Here is an 18,543-nt window from a genome sequence, read left to right as displayed (position 1 = left end):
ATTCTTTCTCTGTTGCCACCCTTCTAAGATATGATGTTTTGCCCTCCCCTTTACAGGCAAATTTCTTGGGGGAAAAAACTTATTTCCTCCATTCATTTTCAAATTATGTAACCAGCATTCCTGAATGCTTAGTAACCTGGTCTTTTCTCATCACTACAAAGAATGGTACTATCATAGGTCACAAATCGTCCTCCTTACAGCATCCACTGGCATTATCACAGATCGCAGGTTTCAGATGTCATCGTTTACTATCCTTCCTAAACATATTACATGTTTTAAGAAAACTTCCTCTCTTTGCATCAATGATACTGAACGTTGTTCTTTTCTCCCTTTTGTTATCTTCATTGAATCCTTTTCCTATCCTTCAGCTACAGCTATTTACCAAAGGTACATCCTGGACTTTATCTCTTCTTTCTGCATATTGTGTCCTTCATTAATGCTTATGATTTCAATTATCACCTTCACCTAGATGAGAGGCAATATATTAATAGTACAGGGGTTAAAACCAGGGCCTCTGGATTCAAACAGAATTGAGTTTGAATCCTAGCTCTGTCATTTGTTAGCTTTGTGGCTTTGAGAAACTACTCCGTTTATGTATTTGCCAAATAGTTTTGCCCCTGTTTACCTCAGAGGGTTGGAAGGATTAAATGAGATAAGGTATGTAAAATGCTTAGCCCCTGAGCTTCCCAATTTTTTATTTTAATGAAACTTAAACTCCTTACTATAATGCTATAAGACTCTGTACCATCTGGCTGCTTCCAACCTCTAGGCAAGCAATATTGGTGGTGAAGATTATTTGGTGGCAGAACAGATGGAAAGAAGCAGATGTACAGAAGGCATGTTTTATAGGAAGGATTTACTGGAGTGGGCATTAACTTGGTGATTGGGATGTGGTGATGAAAGAAGGCTGTACTAAATTAACTCTAAAATTTTGGCCTCATAGAATTGGATAGATCGTGGTATTATTACTGAAATAGGAACAACTGGAGGAGAACTATGAATCTGGTGTAGAATATAAGGTTTGATGCATGTACAGTTTTAAGTTCCTTTCTGATATCTAGATAGAATGATTGAATAGGCAATTAAGTAGATAGCTAGCAGCACTCAGGAAAGAAATAGAAGGAAAAAAAACAGAAATGTTTTGAGAACCACAAAAAGAATAATACAACTGAAAATATATACAATCAGGGTATGATAGGTAAGCATATGTAAAACATAAGAGTCAAGGTTAAAATTATAATATTGATAAATACAGAAGACACTAGAAAGTCTGTATGTAATTGGTAGTCCTGAAGAAGAAAAGGATATGTAATATATTAATCATAATTAGTGATATACTAGAAGAAAATTTTTCTGAAATAAACACTTTTATTGTTTTATTCAAAAAATATTTATTATATTACTAGTTTTTATCAGGTGCCATTTTAGGTGTTGGGAAAAGAATATTGAAAAAGATAGAAAAGGTTGACTGTTCCCATGAAATTTCTATTTTACGGGACTGAAATTCATGTCATATCCCTGGGAAAATTTATGTGAAACATCAACAAGACATACTCTCATGAAGTTACTGAACATCAAGGTAAAGAATCTTGTGGATGTCTAGGCAACAAATGCTAGTTTTTATATGAATGAAAACATAATGTTGGCCTCAGTCTTCTCCATAAGCAGTTTCCATGAGAACACAGAGGATCAATGTCTCTAAAATTCTGAGGGAACAAAGTATGTCCCAGTTATTTTGACACCCAATCAAACTTTCCTTCAAATACCAAGGCAATGGACAGGCATTCTCAAGTAAATAAGAAATCAAGCAATACTGTACCCGTGAACTTTAGTTCGAAAAAATACAAAAAACTTGACAATGACATCTAGCCAAAAAAGACACAAAACAAATTTAAAAACATAAAATGAAGGACCCATGATTTGAAGTGAATATATTATACTTAAATATGAAAATAATATTAAACACCTGTGGAAATTTTATTAGAACAGAATATAAATGCTATACACCTTGTAATAACAAATATGAGGTACAGAGAGAAGAGACAGGAATTAGTATTCCTATTTAATTTCCTCATCTTTCATAGTAGGGGTTCAAATCACAGTCTAAGTTTAAATCATGAGGACTTTTTTTTCCTGAAGTAATGATTCCTATCTCATAAAGTTTTAATTTTTTTCTTTAAAGAATTCTTCTAGGAATCAATATTATGGATAGCATCCAGCTACAGTTTTCGAAGTTTTACTTTATTTTCTCATGTTAAAACTCAACTAGATTTATGTATTAGTAATTTAAATATGAGAAATAAGTATGATCGCATTTGGGTGTTGTTCTGTCTCGTGTTTTGCCTATGTGTCCATATACAGGGGAATGGTTCCTGGGGTAAGAGTCTTCAGATGATAACCAAAAAGAGTTGCTTCTAGGAGTTGGGAGATAGTGCTAGTGTGATAAATTTCTTAGTTATAAATAGTGGTATATGAATGAAGTCACCAAAAAAACGAAGAAAAGAAACAGTTGAAAATCACCACTGGAAATGGATCTGGAGGGTAGGGGTGAGCATGGGAGAATCAACCATGGGAAAGTCTTTTATTTTCTTGGTTCCTTTAGTTTGATCTGAAGTTGATACGTTTTAGATTATAGAGGACAAGTTATTTAAACAATAGCATTTTAGAGAAAACTTTCTAGTTCTGAAGCATTTATTAACTGTTTCAGAATTGATTTGCTAATCACTTGCATTTCAAACCTTAAAACAATTTTAAGGTATTTTGTAAATATTTTAAAATCTAAGCATTTTTGAAACAATGGCTTATCTTTTTCAGGGGATTCTGTAGCTGTTATACTATGTGAACAAATGAGCTGAGGTTTTACCTGTTTTAGATTCTGGTCACATCTTTTGTTTACATCATTATGTCAATATATGTATCTCCAGAGCACACAGATAGAAGCACACATAGGCAGAGAGAGTGAGTTAGAATCCAAATGGATTGATACTTATTTTTAATTTCTAAATATATATTATACATACATATAATACACATGCATGTGCCTGCACACATACACATATATAATTTTTTTAATTAAAAATTTTTTGGTATTTAAGACTAAAATGGGCTGATCTTTTTGATTTGATTTTTCCCATTATAATTAAATGCAAAAAGAATTACTTGCCCTAAGTTTCTATACGTTCTTTACAGCATTAAATTTATTTCATTTTTCCAGATTCTTCTTTCAAATCAAACTCTATGCCTTAAGCTACTCCTACAAGGCTCAATTTCTATTTCACCCAGGGGCTGGTAGGAGCATTTGAGGTCAGGATTGTACTAGCTGTCTAGGCTTTATAAGTAAACCTCCCTCCCTCCCTAGGAGTCAGTAAGTAGAACTTTCAAAAACATAATTTTCTACCCCTTTCTACTGATTTTCTGTTTCAGAAATGTACTCTTCTCAAGAAAACAAAGGAAGATATTGGTAGGTAGGACTCAAATTCATTTTATCTGCCACCAGCCTATTCTAGAGTTTAAAGTAACACAATATGGGTTTTCTCAGTCTCTTGGTACTTTTTTAGAGTTAAATAGTCTACAGTGAGCCATTTAATTCTGTTCTTGAATTAAGAGCAGCTATAATCAATTTTTAAAAATGCTTTTTTTTTACTTCAAAATAATTTTTTGAAGTAAAACTTTTTAAGTGAAGAAGAACTGGTACCTGAAATCTAGAATTGTAGCATTTAGAGGTGGAAGGCCTGTTGGAGATGACTTGGCTTTGTGGGAACAGTAGGGATGGCTCAGAAATGCCTTGCCTGACTTGGAAGGACAGGTGTGTGTGTGTGTGTGTGTGTGTGGGCAGTGCTTCTGGTCCTCAGCATCACTTTTTATACGTTTGCTGCCAAAGACTTGAGTTCATACAGGAAACAATTGGAAAGAGCCCTGTTGACTTGGGGATTGGGGGTCCCAGTGGGATCTAAAGCAGCCTCCGAGGTTACTTCTTGACACAGCGGCCACCTGAGTTGGTGGGTGAACCACCTCTGTCTTTATTGAGGACCACTGGATGCCCATGAAGTTCAGCTCTTCTCTAGATTCCAGATCCAAATCTCATCTTAGTAGCAATTTAAAGAGAAATTAGAAAGGCTTCTGCTAACTTGAGTGGGTTTAGGGATTAGATTCAAGTCCCTGGAGGAAGGCACTGTCCAGATGTCACAACACGTCTCAAAGAAATACGGGTCATGGGAAGTAGGTCTTTGAATGGGACTAGTCCTCAATAAATTTCTAGCTAGCACAATCTTTCTCTTTCATCATTGTGATTCCTCATTGTTTAACTTATTGCCTGGCATAGAGGAGGAATCCAACATTTGATGAATAAATTAAGTAAATATATGACAAGAAGAAAGATCCAGTTGGGTCTTACTGGGGAATAAGTTGCATACCTGGTCTCGGAAATTAAGCACTCACTAGAGTGGTGAATAAATTCAGTGCTATAAGGAATTGTCTGAGTTATGAAACTAGGGTTCCTTCAATATCTTCCCACCAAGTTGCCTTAAGGTCTTGGAATTCCCCTTTTAGAGATATTCATAATGAGAATGTGGCAGAAATGGGGGTGCCAAGCTTATGACTGCTTCTGGATAAAAGGACTATGCAAGGTAACCAACCAAACCAAGAAAATCCCCCCAAACAAGAAGAAGAACAACAACAAACCAAGTATAGGAGAATGCCTCAAAAAAAAAGATGTTATATACGTATTTTCCCATAGTTAAATTATTCTATTAAATACCGATTTTCTGTGTTTCACAAAAAGTCTCTATCAATCTATCCAGGCCTTACGGGGTAATATAAGAGTCTTTGTTTTACCTTGAAGATTAAAACAGAGACCTTCTAAATCAGTGAACAAGAACAACTTTCTGCCACCTACAGAAAATCTTGCCACCAAGGTAAGAAATGACAGACCTGTAATATTTATGCCAAAGATAGCATTTCTTGGTTCCCGAATGATATATCTGGAGGTCCTGTATTTACTGACTTTGTTCTTATTGCTAAACTGTCTTTTATAACGAATAAGAATTTGCTTTAGTTCCCCTTGGGATAGAGAAAAACCATTAGCAAAAGCTCTATGCTATTGCTTCCCCTAAAGTCTTTTCAGTCAGAGGATTAGGAAATCCATTTTTTCCAAAAGTTCAGGGGGAATTTGTCAAGAGCCTCTGTATGGCTTTCTGGCCACCTTATGAAACACCACGGAAATTCAACTGCTTCTCATGTCGTCATCTTGTGCCTTTGCATCCCAGCTGGCATTTTAGTGGGTAGGGCAGAGGCATTTTTGATTTAGTTCACTAAGCTTCAAATAACATGCACCACAAAGGGAATAATAACTTGTCTTATAATTTGCTTTTTATCAACTAAATGTTTTTCCCCCTAGATGTGATATTGTTTGATATGTATTGAAATTGGTCGTTGTAGAATCTGAACAAAGACTTCTGGTTCACCTTTGGCCTTTGACATAACCTTTTCTAATTGAAATAAGGATTGAGAGGAGACTTAACAAACTCTGTGAGAAAAAAACTTTCTTCCAACAGAAGTCATCTAGGAAATAGAGAATAAGAAGGAATGCCCTGATCTTTTTTCCAGCCCGGAGGCACCTGGGTGGTCACCCTTGAGGAGAGCAGACTAGAGACCTGGGGTCAGTATGGCCTTGGCTAGGGGGAGACACTGTTGGTTAGAAAGGGAATCCCTTAGCAATTCTCAGGACTTCATTGTATCAGTGATTTATTTCTGACAAGAGTTTTCTTTGTTGATTAAACTATTATATTATAATACTTTTTGGTACCTTAGAGTCAAAATAGTTTTGGATAAAAAAAATTCAACTTGAACTCAAAACATAAAGCAGGTCATTTTAAACCAAGAATGCTGACTGAATTTGGACACTAAAAAATAATCTTTTTTCCATGAAAGATGCCATAGAGCTAAAAAAAAAAAAAAGATGCCGTTTGGTTTCTGTTCATAGACACAAGCTTTTGCAGTTTAGGTGTTTACTTTATAAATGTGCAAATAAATGAATCCAGCTGTTTCCTGTGATGTTCAGCTTGTGATAGAAACCCTTAAAAGTAAAGATCATTGCTCACAGAAATTTTGTTGTTAATATATATCAAGGTGTAATAATTCCTTAAAAAAATGGAGTGAGTCAAAAGAGATAAAGTTGACATTTTAGAATGGTAAGATCTTGATTTAACTGCAGATGGGGACTTTGGTTACTGGGGGATGTCGTTTTCTCTTTTAATTAATTCCTTTTCCTGACATTTCTCTCATCATGAGGCAAATTTGTTTGTGGCGCTTAACCTTTAAGTATTATATCAGTTTTCTCTGGAGTCATGCAGTGACCAAGAGTCAGTAAATGTAAGACATGAAAAGTTTTTTTAAAAAGGCAAAAACCACCTCGAACTAAGTTTGCCATGAGGAAATTTTCTTCTTCACCTAAACTCAGGACTCCTGACCTAAGGGGCTCTTTGTGTTTGCCTTCTTGATCTTCCCCTCTAACCTTCAGAGCTCGGGGACCTTGTGTTCTGCAAATGGCTTTTCAAGACTGAGTCTTCCTTAACCATTAAATGCATATATACATTTTTGACTTGCTATTCCCTCTGCTGTTCCTTTCTTAGGTCCCCTTGTCAAATCCTACTTATTCTAAAGAAAAACTCATTTTTACTTTCTTAACCCCTACTTTCTCTTTTTCTATTCTATTCTCTTTCCCAACTTGGGATTGTTGATTCCTTCTTTGTTCTCATTCATTCAGTACCTGTCTGTGTTATGACACTCACTCCATGTTATTCTCATGCATAATTTGCCTGTTTCTGTTCTTCTCTTCCTGCAAAGTACACCAGGTTTTATTGACATTTCAGCGCTGGGGAGGAAGGCGTCTGGCCTGAGATCCTTTTACTCCCTATACTGTGGGCAGGGATAGAGATGCCCCCAGGGGAAAGAAAAGGGAGGTCACTTGGTCTAATTTCCAGGATAATGATATTTGCTGGGAGGAAGAGATCTTATCTGCACATAGTCCTTAGTAGGGTGCCCCTGGCCAAGGATTACGTATAGTAAATAAAACCCCCAAAATGAGACTTGGCTCTTTGGAGAATGTCACTGTGCTATATAACATTCTAGGGCAGGAGTTGATAATTTTTTTCTTAAAAATAAGATAGTAAATCTTTTAGGCATGTGGGCCACATAGTCTCTGTTGCAACTACTCAACTCTTTTTTTTCAAAAAAATAGATGGTTGGCTTGTGGGCTGTAGTTTACTAACCTCTGATCTAGCGTATAAAGTAGAGATATTCTAGAACTTAAATACTCTCTCCTTCGTAGGGTAATCATAATCACAAAGCCTCATTATTTTTTTTTAAGTGGACAATCCTCTTGTCCAGCCTGCAGTGGAGTGGTACCATCAGAGTTCACTGCAGCCTGGAACTCCTGGGCTCATGCAATTTTCCTGCCTCAGCCTCCAGAGTAGCTGGAACTACAGGTGTGCCACCACACCCGGCTAAGAACTCAACTATTCTTCTACACAGCAGCCTAGGTCCAAGGAAGGAGGAAGGGCCTGAGAAACTACTCTTGAGAGCTCACACCTCTCTCTCTGTTGTCTCCCCTTGATTGCATGAACCCTTGAAATCATTAGTGAAGCTTAATTTCAAAGGAGATTTCTAATTTGTGTAGGCTTGATTTGACAATTCAATCCTGGAGGTTAGCTCAGAGGAATTAGTACAAATATTGAACAATGCATATTTGATGAAAAGAATTATTCTGGGCCACTCAACAAGTCTCCCGGTGGCTTTTGTACCTTAAATGAAGAGCTTCTAAATGCAGACCTACATTTTGCTCCTCTGGAATGGGCATCAGGTGACCTCAAACTATCTCAAGCAGGTAATGATCTTCTTTTACCTTTTATCATTGTTGAAATCCCTCATTTTCTTGTTTTTACAGATGTCTTGAGGAAAGCTTCCGAATAAACCAAAGTTGTGTTGCTAATTGTATTATGCACTTTAGAAAGAGTGGCTTTTCCTAAATAGGTTTCTTTGTCTGCAATATAACACTATGAGGATTAGTACCCTGGTTTGGTCTGGAGCAGCCTGGTTAGACTTGACCTTTGACTTGGCATTTCAGTTGAGCATACGACCTGAGCGATCCTTCCACCTTCTCTATTTTTATATGATTCCAAACTGACTTGGAATCTGAACAGAAAGCAGAAGTAGAAACTACCAATTGAAGTTAGGGCCCTGCCTTCTGAGGCCCTTCTCTCTTAATTTGGGTGAAAGACAGAATCAGGCAGAGTTGGCACTTAATCTTGTTATGTCACTAAGTAGCTGTGTTACTCGGACCAAAACACGTAACTTCTCTGAACCTGTTTTTCTTTTGTAAAAATGGGAAGTCCACCTTTATCGTGTAAATTTAAAGAGAAAGCTCATTTACAGGTTGGATGATTATTCTTGCTCTTTGCTGGTCTTTTGCCAGAAGTTATTTGCACATGCACATATGTCACTCAGAATTATAATCAAATGTTGAGAAACCTCCCCTACAGATGTTCCTAAAAGAAAAGGGCAGCTTTTCTCTTTCTAGTACGGTTTAGGAGCAATTCTACTTGAAGGCAGGAGGGTGAACTGGAACAATCTCTTATTACCCTTTACAGTCCTACTAACCTGTCTATTTTATATGCTTCTCTTAGGCGGAAATAGTATCTCCCTCAACGTGTTTACTCTAAGGAAAAAAAGCCCACTACACTAGTGCCGAATACTAGTTAAGTGCTGATTTAGTGAGTTCTGAATGTATGTATGGCTTGACTAAAATTATTTATGCAGTCAGGGAAGAAACTAATTCACACAGCAGTGCCCTAATTGGCATCAGAGAAGCATTTCCCTAAAGCCCTTAGGAAAAGCAGGAAGTTGATTAAATAGAAAAAATGCACATGAAAATAGGAGTACAAAGAATGCATAGAAGAATAAAATGCAATTGTTAAATAATCACCCTCATGATATTTTCCCCCTAGAAGTTACCTTTGATTTAATACAGGAGAGAGCACCTGGGACAATTTCAGATTGGAGTCCCTCCCACTCTTCCTCTGCCTATACTAAGAATCTGTGGCCCAGAATTCAAATAATAAATCTAAGAGAGGCAGGTAAAAAGAACAGTGGAAAACAGATGGCAGCAGTTACAACTAGCAAATTCCCAGTTGGTGGCTCTCACATTTAGAAGCGGGCATCTGTTCTTCTTCCCCACTGCAAAGTGGTTTTAACTCAGAGGTGTTAAAAATATCTAAGTTGCTGTTTTATTCATTTCTGCTATTTACTGACTTTAATGACTTACAGTATATCCAATGAAAAGTACAATGTTTACCCAAGCGGCAAGAGACTCAAAACAGAAATATGGGATGCTGTTAAAAAACCGTGTGGTCTACAAAACAGCATGTATGGTTTTATAGGTGAACCTTGCTTTATGAAATAGACGGATGCCTTAACATTTGTGTGAATTGGAATATGCTTTAAAATACACCTGGAGTGCTTGATATTAAAAGAATCCTGAGAGAGTTACAACCTCTCTGGGCCTCAGTTTCCTCCTCTACAAAATGGGAATAATTATGCCTACCTTATTATTCTGCTGAGCAGGTCTGTTGTGAAAATTAGAGGTAGCATCACTAAAAGGTGTTATAAGCCCCTCAAATACTGTAGATTCTTAGTCAATGATAATGCATTTATTATTTATGAAAATTCTCATTTTGATTGAAATAAATGTCCATTCATAAAAAATTAAAAATGTAGCATATGCCTATGTTCATGAGTTAAAAGAATTTCAGAAATGAGCGAAAAGAGGCAGTCTTCATAATTATGAATAAAATGTCAATAGCCTCTTTTTTTTATGTTATTGTAAAGATGTCTTTCCCGGAATCATTTATAACAGGTACCAGGAAGAAAGTCCTATTGAATTGAATATCATTTAACCCAGTGCCTGATATAGAGTAAACGATCAATAGATATTTATTGACCACTGGCTCACATTTCATTTTTTCTTTTTTGCTTGAAAAATAGTGTGTATTTATGGTAGAAAATTTGGAAATACATAAAAACATAATAGTTTAGTTTCCAAACCCAGAGACATAATTTTTAAGACTCATATATACCTTATATCACCACATTGAGAAAGAACTGGTAATAAGATTGATTTATTCACATTTTTTCTGTTCTCATAAAACTTAAACTGTGTCATGGGTCTATCCAAAAGGTGAGTTTGTAATCACAGTTTCTGACCTCACAAGCACTCTGAATATTCTTTTTCAGTGAGGCAGTATTCATAATAATAATCACTGACACTTATGGAGTAATTACTATCTATCAGGTACTGTATTAAGGCTTTATATCTATTAATCCATATAAACCTCACAACTCCATGTATCTGGCACTGTTATTTACAGATGAGGAAATCAGAGCATTTGATGTTAAGGAATATGACCAAAAGCACATGGTTAGTAAGTGGCATGGCTAGTATTAAATTAAAAATTAGGGAAATCTGATTTCATAATGTGCACTGAGATATTCTGCTTCTCTTTAGTGTGGTGGTAGGAACCAAGATTTTAGAATGAGGTATGTTGGGAGGGGAATACTTATTCTCCACTCCTCATGTGTCTTTTCATGTGGAGGGACTTTCACTTCTGGTCACTTTCTGTGCCTTCCTTCTCTTCTCCTCATGTCAAGAAGACTGGCACCCCATTTGTCAGGAAGAGGTTTTCACTGATCATTACATCCTGAGCTGTTTCCTCTCTTCTCTTTATTTGGGATCCACCTGTTTGAGGAAAAGATGCGTTCTCAGCTGCTCCTTGGCAATGCAGACTGTCTGGGTGGGCACGACCAATAGTTTTTTTTTGGAGGAGGGTAAATTCAATTCAAGGAAGCATGTCACCCTGTTCTCTGTACCCAAGTCACCTCCTCCTGTTTGGCCCTTTACTGATAATCCATTTGTCTGATTCTGATGTATATCTCTGGGCACAGAAAGAAGTGTTTTTATTGACCTTCTATGACTCTTAGAAGATAGTCCCAGATTCTTTTCTACTTTTCAGTGTCTTTGTTTGTGTGAAACCATGGGCAAATTATTCCACTAATCCATGCGTTGGTATCTTTACTTATAACACAAGACATGCTTTTTTGCCTTCCTCTTGGTAGAAACCTTGTTAGGTTTAAATGAGTTAATATGTACAAAAACACTGAGAAATTGTCTTTAAAAAGAAAGGAGAAAACCAAGATGTGGAAGTTTGGTTTGAGGTCAGTGGGCTGAGGTCAGAGGGGAGAGGTGACTTTGGGTACACAGGGTGCTTGTTGCGCTGATTATCCCCTGACTTCACCCCTGTGGGCCCAAGCCTGAGCTTTGCGTATGTTACTTCATCTCATCCTCACAGAAGCTTGTAAGAGAGACATTATCTTCCCCACTGAGGCTTAGAGAGGTGAAGCAGCTTGCCCAGAGTCACACAGCTGGCAAGAAGAAAGACCGGTACTACATTCCCAACCAAGACTGAAGTCCGTGTTCTTTCAGGCCAAGACTCTGATAATTATATCATAATAGGACCTGGTGTAGTGAGCATGGAATCAGATCTTCCTGTGAGAGTGGGCCAGTGCTAAGGAGGTCACTGAGTGTCAGCCAAAGGACACCTTGACCCAAGTGGACAGAACCTTACACAGGTTGTAGGAATAATGGCTTGGAAGGTGACGTGAGGGTGCCATGGTTTTTTTTTTTTTGGTTTTGTTTTGTTTTTTAAGGGGGATGATTTCCTATTCATCTATCACTTTTCCCTTTCTAACTAAAGTTCAGATTTTTAAAATACTGGCTTCTTAACGCAGAATCATACAGCTCTCAGAAAAGAAAAGTTCTCACCATTCAGAATGCCACTGCTGTGTTTTATTTTTCCACTACGTATCTCACTTCCTCTAATGAAATGTTTGAGGTCGTCTCTTCCTGCATCACTGTCAGGATTCTCAGTCCCCATTAGTCTCCTCCATCCCTGTCCTCTTTTCACCCCTCAACCCTGAAAGCAATATACTTACTGCCCAAGGAAGAGTGACGTGTAGGAAGGATTACACATTGTTTAGGGGAAATCTGGTAATACGTTGGCTCTGTGAACACAGAGAAATTGCTTAAAAGGGCATCAGACTAAAAGACAGTTTGCAGGATGAATTTGTCTTGTGCTTCTGGTTGTCTTTCTCAGGGAAAAGGCCATTTTCTCAAGGGACAACTTGAGTTTGGTCAACATTTGAAACAGGTCCATATTCTTACATAAAACTAATATAAAATGAAAGCAACATTTGCTGAGTGCACTGTGCTAGGTGTTTTGAATCATATTATCTAAATTCATCTTCATGATAACCCTGGAAGATGAGTATTATCATTGTTCTTACAAAAAGGAAACTAGGGCTCAAAGTGATTGAATACTTTGCCTAGCGTCATCCCTCTAGTAAGTGCAGGCATAGTAAGACTCACGCCCTGGTCTGTCTGTTTCCAAAGCTCCCGATCTTCTTGCTCTTTCTTGTGTGAACTAGTTTATTAAATATGAATGGGGGAAACTTCCCTAGAAGCCTTTTTCCTCAAAGGAAGCCTAGGAATCCCTTTTCTGCTTGTTAAGTGGACACATTAGTATGATCTCCATGTCCATCTATAAATTATCTACAGTGTGATCAATTCTGAAACTGGCAAGGACAAACTTGGGCAAATAGCTGCTCTTTACAGAAAGTCTACAATTGGAAAGAGAATGGCTGTGCTCTGTGCCATGAATTTTTCAAGAGAGATGTTGCAAGGGATAGAAATCTTGATAGATATGATTTTTTTTTGAAAAGCTCCATGTGAGAAAATCTTCCACAAGGGACATCCCCTTTACCAACTTGCCAAAGACTAAAAATGCAGAGCTTCCAGGATCAAAGCACATTCGCAATGTGAAGAACTATCCCCTGACAATCAGGCTGGAAGAGGGAGGTCTCCTTTAATCTTTTTTCCTTTGTTTTATTACTTTTTTTTTCTGAGGGGAAAAATTCCCTTTTCATTTTCTTTTGCTGACTAACTCTTCCCTTTAATCATTTTCATCTCAAGATTCATGGCAATTTTCCACCTTTACATTAAGAATGAATATAAACACAAATCATTTCTGCGTTTTGATTTCAGCACACTGTTTTTGTCCTGAAATGTTCAGAGGTAGGCAACAGAAATTTGAGGTGAGCAGAGCACCAAGAATTCAGCAGAATCGAAAGTTTTCCCTCTCCCCTCTCCTATCTGTGCATTCCAGAGTTGCGGAGAAAAACATTTCCTGTGGCAACAGAAAAGCAGTCTAAATCAATCATAGATCATTTATAATATTTGTTAACTGGAGAGAAGAAATAGACTTTTGAAAGATCTTCAGAATCCAGGGAAGTTCTATAAAGGGAACCAGAGGTAGCTATTTATAAATGAAATGAGATTTTTGGAAAGGGGCTTACGCACTAAAGATTTTACAGCTTCATTCACTGTGTCCTAATTTTTAGCACAAATGCCAAAATAGGGTGAGGGGAGGGTTATTGCACACAGCTCCCTCTCTGGGGGTCTAAAATCGGTGCACACAATTGGTATCAATGCACTTCTGAGCTGTTGTTTTCAAAAAAGCTTCAATTATTAAAAAATAGTCATCATTATTATCTCATTACAGTATGGGACCCGGATATGAAAAAATTGATTACCTGATCTTTAGTTCCTTACTCTATTCTATCTATTTCTAATTTTGTTGCTTGGGGATTATTGGTCTATCAACACTCTTCCTGAATAATCAATCTGGTTAATTTAGCCTATAAACCAATTTTCCCCTTGTGTCTGGTGTAACATATTGTTTAGTAATGTGCCCAGTAAAGCATAAAAAGTAACTCCCAGAAAAGGAAAAGGAAACAGCGCTCCGAGTTTGAACTTGGGTATCTTGCATTTTACCCGTCTGCTGGGCTATGTGGTAACTGACTTTTTATTTATTTTGTTTTTAGCCACATGACTAACCCTACCTCATTGTGCTCAGTAGCTGAACAAAATGCACAGTGCTATATTCTGAAGCGCCCACTCATTCTTTATTGCTTTTATGACAAAGCTGTCCCTCCACATGTCTGCTCTGCCCTCTGACCCAAGGCGTTTGCTTCAAGTAAACATGCCAGATGGTGGAGAAAAGCAGTGGGTCACAAAACAACCCTCGAGGGTCAGGAGTCGCCAAATCCTTCTTCACAAAGCAAACTTAAAAGCAACAATTTCACCAAATGCTGTGGAGTGCTTTCACAGTGGAAATGGAGGTGGGAAGGGTGGACCTTAATTACATATTTTGCTTTCAGGGCCTAATGGTTTTAGGTACAATGTCTGTTGGCTAATTTGAACGTAAGCAATTTATGAGAAATGATCAGAAAACAAGGAGGACAGATGGATCAATCTTACACTCGGCAAAGAGCATGAAGGTGAATAGTTTGTGTGTGAATGAGTATTCTAAGCTCTGGCCAGAAAATTACAGAGACAGTTTCAGTTTAGATTCTCTCTCTCCTTTTTTTTTAAGGGGCTATTGTTGAAAGTTGAAGCCAGAGAGATGCTATTGTCTAAAATACGTTGGATCCCTAAAAATGCTCTAGTAATCCCAAAGGAAGCGTTTAGATGAGATCCTCTTTTGCTTTTCCTTGGTTAGTGTGGTGCTGTGTAAGTCCAGATGTATGAACATTTGTAGAGTTACTGTAAATGCCTTAAGCATGAGGATCAGTCTTTTTTATGTTGCTGTTTTCAAAAGTAATTTAACAAAATGTTTATTAGCTATTTTATAGGACTGTGTATTTTAGAAAGGACATTAAAATAGTAGTTACTCCTTGTAGATAAAGCTGGCATAATTAGCTGTCTTTTGCAGATGATGATGGCATTGTATGCCTGTAAAATGTATTAGATTTATATATAGAATCCTAAAATATTTTTAAAAAATAATTTAAAGAGTAAACAAAAATTGAATTTTTCCTATTCAGGACATTGAAATACATCCACATTTCTAAAATTCTTTCTGGGCTAAGTACTGTCATATATGACTTACAGGATGAAGTGTGTCTTCTAATTGCTAAGCATATAAAGCTATATTTTGTGCTAAAGTGAATTCTCTAGCTGGGATACAGTATAAAATAGAGTTTAATTGGGATTCCAAATGTAGAGGTTATTTCTAGGGCTAAATTTGTGTCCTTAATAAGTTACCAATCTTCTATTATGCATCATCCAAGAAAAAAATAGCAATACTAGTATTATTCAAGTATTACCAAATTAACATTTAATAATGTTAATAATAACCACCAGTTATTGAGTGTCTACTATGGGTTAGAAACTTTATGAGGTACTTTATCGAGGTACTTTAGATCCATGCCTAATTTAATTTTTCCAACTCTAGCAAAAGGGACAGCCACTAATATTTATTTACTGTTTACAAATTACCAATTGCTGGGTTTATTGCTTTACATATGTTATCTCATGAAATCCTGAAAACAACCCTAGAAAGCAGGTAAGTGAGAAAACTGATGATTGGAGAGATTAAATGGCCTCAAGATCATATACCTGGTAAATGGCAGACAGACTGGAATCCAGGGCACAAGATTTTAGTCATTATTCTAGGTATTATTATTATCCCTACCATATTAGTAATAAAACTAGAATTCAGAGATGTTGCATCTGTCCAAAGTCACATTGCTAGCGAAACATGGAGGGCACATCCAAACTCAGGTTTTTCTGACTTTAAAGCCCATACTACTAGATATGGTAGAAGCTCTCTCAATAGATCTACATTCAAACCCTAGAGAAGTAACCGATGTTCTCCATTACTTCCGTACAGTGTACAGACTGGTACTGCATCATCAGTGCTCATGGCTAGTGGGCTACTTTCTAGTATGCTTGCACACGTCTCCTAATAGTATAGTTGTGTGTTTAGCATTGTGAGGTTTCCAAATCTGTTTATACCAGTTGAACATGTTACTGTAGTTATATAATTATTTCAATGATTATGTAAACCAATGAAATATGAATGTGGAAATAGAATTATCATTTCCATGAAAACCAAACTGAATAAAAAGATTTAATAAAGGCAAGGCAAAAAAAAAAAAATCAAGCAAATTAAGTGTGAGTGATACCATTGTAAATGGGAGAAAATAATAAAATCCTAGAAAAATTCTTCGCTAACACTAACAGTTGTTTCACCATTGTACTTAAATTTTCATTCCACTTAAAAAAATTCCGAGATCTCAAAGAAAAGACCTTGGTTCTAAATCAAAAGACTGGCCACATGAATGGATATTTATATGTTAGATTAAAATAAAATATTTAAGGTACATACTTACCCATTTTCTAATTGCTTAATAATTCCTGAGAAGAGATTTTTTCCCCCTTCTATTATCATCCTGTTTACAGCTGAAACAACTGAGGTGTAGGCTGGTTAACTTAGTTATCTGGCTTCGAGGATAACAGCAGAGCCAAGGCAAAGGGGCCTATGCTTTGTCCTTTACTGCCTGAGCAAGAATGATACATTTGAGGGTTAGGAATCACAGGCCAGAAAACCTGATGGAAAGTTATTGGGCTTAGATGGACCCTGAAATTTCCTCTACATCATTCCCCGCTCTCAGAAAGAACTCTCTTCTCAGACAGATATTCATCTATTTGATTTTTCAAAAACTCTAGGGAAAGATATTTCATCACATCATATTATGATTATCATTGTTACGAGAATTTTATTTTCCTTGGAGACTCTACCGATACACATTCCTTCTAAGATGTAGAGCTTTTAAGCAGTAGGAAAGAACAGAAATGACTTATAATGATATGACAACATTGCTGAAGATGTTAGGTCCCAGAACTTCCTTAACTTCATGCTGTCTCCTCCAATGACTTACTTGACATTTTCTGAGTTATTCGTAACTAAAAAAAAAAAAGACATTGGGTTTTAGACTTGGTTATTAAAATTATTTTTAAAATAATTTACTTAACCAGTTTCTATCTGTTGAATTAATAAGAATACCAGCTTTCCAGGAGGATCTCCTGGAGAATGATTTGTGGTTGTATTTCCTTGAAAATTGAAGTGGGGTAATGCTGAACAAAGGCGTGATTGCTGTATGTACAGGTACCTGCTTTCCTCAAGACTTGTCAATGTAATGCCCAGGTTTCTTATGTTAGTTTCTATGGCTGTGTAACAAATCACCCCATAGCTTAGTGGCTTATAACAGCAATATTTATTTACTATCCCTCCTGGTTTCTGTTGGTAAAGAATTTGGGTGTGGCTTGGCTGAGTTGTTCTGGGTCAGGGTCTCTGATGAGGTTGCAGTCAGATGTTGGCTGGCGCGAGTCATTCGAAGGGTTGACCAGGACTGGAAGATGCGTTTCTGAAGGGGCTCCCTCACGTGACTGGCTGGTTGGTGCTGGTTGTAGGTGGGAGGCTTCAGTTCCTCTCTATGTGGGCCTCTCTGTGGGGCTGCTGAAGTGTCCTTATGGCATTGTGGCTGGTGTCTATGGGAGTGAGATATCCAAGAATCCAAGGTAGAAGCTTCAACACCTCAACCTAGCCTCAGAAGTTATGCCCTGTCATTTCCACCATATGCTATTGGTCCCACAGGGACACAGGGGCAAGGCTCACCAAGACCGTCTTAGAGGCTGGCTACCACACCCTCCTGCCTTCTCTACCTGCAGTCATGACAACCATCAAATTTGCTGTGATTGTCATGACGGCTGTTTCTCTTCTCTTTCAGAATTGAAGTTCCTTCAGTGCCTATATGCTGTCATTTATTTTCTCTTTCTTTAGTGCATAGATTCTAAGAAGTCTTTTTTGACTCCTTTACATCCCTTCACTCTGGGTCTGGATTTAGTGACTGCATTTATTATTTGTTGCTGCAGAACAACCCACATCAAACCCTAATGGTTTAAAACCACAGCCATTTGTCTGCTTTTAATCATATGGGTCAGCAGTTGGGGCTGGGCTAAGTTGAGTGGTACTGTGGCCATCTGCCTTGCCTAGAGTCAGATAATCCAAGCCATCCGACAGCTCGAATAGAACTAGATGGTCTAAGAGGACCTTACTCACATGTCTGGTGTTTGGCAGGTTGTCAACTCCTTGATTCTTCTCCATGTGGCCTCTCCCGCAGCAGACTAGCTCATTCACATAGTGGTCTTAGGTTTGCAACCACATCTGGAAGAGGCAAGCCCCACAGTGTAAGCACGTTTAAATTCTCTGCTTGCATTATTCTTGCCAATATTCCCTGGCTGAGGGAAGTCACAGACCGAGAGTCAAGAGGAGAAATTGAATGAGAAATTGATGTCACTTCCTGATAGGAGGATTGGCTAAGTCACATCGCAAAGGGGAGTGACACAAGGTGGGAGGAATTATGACCACCTGTGCTAACAGTCTGCCCAAGTGGATTTCCTCTGAGCTTTTGAGTGGTCTTTCTTTATTTGTATCAACCTCTAAGTTATAAGCTTCCTGAGGCAAGGGCCATCGCTGGTTTACATTTTTCTGTATATTTAGCACTTTCTCCACTGCTACATAAATATTTGTT

The sequence above is a fragment of the Lemur catta genome, chromosome 10 (assembly GCF_020740605.2).
Source record: "Lemur catta isolate mLemCat1 chromosome 10, mLemCat1.pri, whole genome shotgun sequence".
Lineage (NCBI taxonomy): Eukaryota > Metazoa > Chordata > Mammalia > Primates > Lemuridae > Lemur > Lemur catta.
The sequence above is the reverse complement of the archived record's forward strand: the minus strand, read 5'-3'. Positions refer to the sequence as shown.